The following is a 3,441-nucleotide window of genomic DNA, read 5'->3' on the forward strand; positions in this document are numbered from 1 at the left end:
CTTGCATGCACAAATTCAGGGTTGCACCAGGTGCCTGCGCGGGTATTTGTCCAAATGAGTAAAATTTACTTGTGCCCTAAGCCTAAATATATTTTATCTCTAATAATTCCCTAAAATATTACAGTACAGAGATTATTTACGACACTGTTTTGTAACTAGTATTTTCAACAACATTTTTCAACTTTGTATGTTTCCTTCTCCTCCATCTTTGATGGCCAATGGCAAAAACGGAACCGAACAAAAATAAATGTGTAAATATTCTAACTCTAAATATTTGCTTCTTCATCATGATCTTGATTGAGATTGTATCTGATTTTATGTGGAAGGGATTGTCATGTAACAAAGGACTCTGGCTGTGTAACAGCGAGCCTCATCCCGATGAAGTGGACCAGCTGCTGGACTCGCTGCAGGTGAAGAGTCAGGACGGACTCAGTGGGCAATACACGCGCGTTGGAGACTTCAAATCACAAAATATGCCTGCACGTCACCGAAACCAGCAGAAAAACAGTTAATGGGTCCGCAAAAGCCCACGATCCCATGCAATCAAGTGACACTTATCAGCCGTGACACTTGACAGCCCAATATTGATCGACAACAGTGCTAAATGAGATTAATCGTTCAATAGTGCGAACAGATCGACAATAGCGCTAACAGATCCCCCGAAGTGTAACACTATCTGAGCGACTGAAATTGTGAGTGAGTTCCCACCCATCATTCCCTCCCACCTTTATCTCTTTCCCTTGCTCAGCTATAATGCCGGAGTCGAAATTTTCGAATTTTCGACGGAACTGTAACTTGCCCAACTGAATTCAGTTCTAAACCTGCGTTTGTATCCGTGCATTGTACGATGGCTGGACATAGGAGAAAGGTTCGGTAGTCGAATATCCCTCGAGTTCCGCCAGATGAAGAGCCAAAATCATATCAGCTCACTTAGAGATGAAAGTGTGCAAGCACTGCAGAGAGATTTCTGTGAGCAAGGTTGATCAGACGGTCACCTGTGAACGTTGCGAAGATTTCATATGTATCAGGTGTTCGAAGTTAGCTCTGATTAGTACTCATTACGCCAGCTGAATTACTTCGTTGGTCACCTCACTCGGCCGCAATGCGGATCGTTAACTTGGCAACGAGACACGAAAATCTTCGAACAATTCTGAGGATGAATCCGATTATAAAGTCCATTGCGTCTTACGTGGCTGCCATTCAGGAGTCATTCTTAATTGGTGTTGGCAGGGATAATGGTCGCCCGTTGTCAGCGGTCCGACTATTGCTGACACTAACAGCAAGATCGCTGTGCGATTTTAGTTCGCATCTCAGAGCAGAAAAAAGCTGACTATGACAGTGATACCATTGTCATCAATAAAGAGTTGTTCTACGATTCATTGTACACCGATCCGTGTGGCCGTCACGTCTGCCTGCTTTCTCCTGAACTTCGGTCTGCATCACAGCGGCTCGGGTTAGCCAGCAGCGACTGAATATAATTCAGTAACTTGGGCACTATACAAACTCCTACACCGTATTTGCGACAGAAAGATTGAACAACTGTGGAGTATATAGTTTACCAAATTGATTAACTGGACCTTTTTTAATTGTTGAATGGAAACTTTCATTCGACTATGAGGCCTAAGCAGCAAGATGGCAGCACAACGGCACCCTGTAGCAGCCTTCGTCTCCATCTCTCGATCCTTTTTTCACTGACATCAGAGCTACACGATACGATGTCAACAGACAAGGCTACACGGTATGAAAACAGCGAAGCCATCGACAGTTGACGAAATAAATAATTCGGCTATCGATTTCTGTCCTTCCCTAAATGCACTGTAGCTTCCCGTATATTTTTTTCCAAATTTCAGATAATCGGCGATGTTACTATGATCCACGGGCTGTGCAGATTAAAAACGAATATAAGATCCACCTGTTCCTACAGTACTTGGGCAAGACTTCCCAAGATAAGGAAACACACAAGATAATCAAGTTATTCTAGCTATAATAATGTCTCGCGAAGCCTTCCGTCTCAAAGACGCTTGGACAGGGAGCATTCAGTTATTTTGATTAGACGAAACAGTGGCGAGTCAAACTCAAAAATTGAGGAAATTTGCCAACATCAGAAATAATTGAAGTTCATAACTCCTTCAGCCATTCATGAACGGTTTTTTAAAAATAAAGCCACCAAAAACAAAAGAAATTGGTCGCTACGCGTACATGAGCAAGTATTAATAGCACGGCCAGCAGTAGTCGTACACATACACACAATTTCCTTATTAAGAATAATTTGATTTTTCACTAAACCTTTGTCCGATGCGATTAGCCTTTGAAAAAATATTTTGATTATACGCTAAACATTCAGACTTTCTATGTAACTAGCGTAAGGTGTTCTTGGAATTATTCCGAATACAAGAAGCGTCTGGTGGGTAAGTTGTTATTCAAATTTTAATGCCGAATAAAATTTTCTAACTCCGCATTCCTTCAGCGATAAATTACCGTAATATAAAAATTGGGTCACAGTTCATAAATGCCAAGTTCATGTAATCGGGAAATTTAAAAGTGACTTAGAGAACGCTTGCTCTGTGGTGAATTGTCAGGAAATTCATACCGTCTGTGAGTCTGTATTCCATTCTAATTTCATGTTACTAACGTTTGTTGGAACTCTAGCATCTCTTCCGCGAGATTTAGCCTCCAGAGCACCAGACTTCACTTCGCGGAAGGTCTACAGGAGAGACTAGTAGTAAAGCCGAAAGAATTTCACTGTAGCGCAGCCGCCCCTGAACCACATCCAGCCTTCCTTATGAACAGGTCTAGGAAATCTCTCCTCAATCGTCTGATCTGAAGCAGATTTCGATTTGCGGTCAAAATCGATATGTGCTGTGAGCTCCTGGAAGGGGTTTGAAGAAAACATCTTCATTATCCTAGACTTGCAGCATGACGCCAGAGAGGGTGAGGCCCAACGCTGAAATCTTGATCCCTTGAAGGAATGAAACGTGCATTGAGACTTAAATCCTGCTTAGTTCTGACAGCTAGTAGTTTTTCAAACTAACTTCTCTGTTTCAGTTCTCGCTTTCATAGTATCTGAACCTTGCTCTTCGTAGTTCGGTTCTCGTTCATAGGCGACTTCTTCGCGACAGATAAGTACGTCACACATACGATCATCAATCATGGCATGATGAAACTGCTACTGTCATTCCGTCACGAGTGATGCTAAAGCAGTGGTTCCCAAAGTGGGCGATATCGCCCCCCTAGGGGCGGTGGAAAGATTTTGGGGGGCGATAAGGAAGAAGAGGTCTCTTATACACATCTAGATGTGTATAAGAGACAGTTGCAACTCTCCTCGAGTAATCTGTGGATTTTCTTGGATTTTTCGTCCCAATAATCTAGCAGATCGTGCAGAAATCTTCCTAGGAGCACCTGATCGTCTTTGGTTTTCAACGCTGTCACGGGTCTTGAAGC

Source organism: Hyalella azteca, unplaced genomic scaffold (genome assembly GCF_000764305.2).
Source record: "Hyalella azteca isolate HAZT.00-mixed unplaced genomic scaffold, Hazt_2.0.2 contig9052, whole genome shotgun sequence".
Lineage (NCBI taxonomy): Eukaryota > Metazoa > Arthropoda > Malacostraca > Amphipoda > Hyalellidae > Hyalella > Hyalella azteca.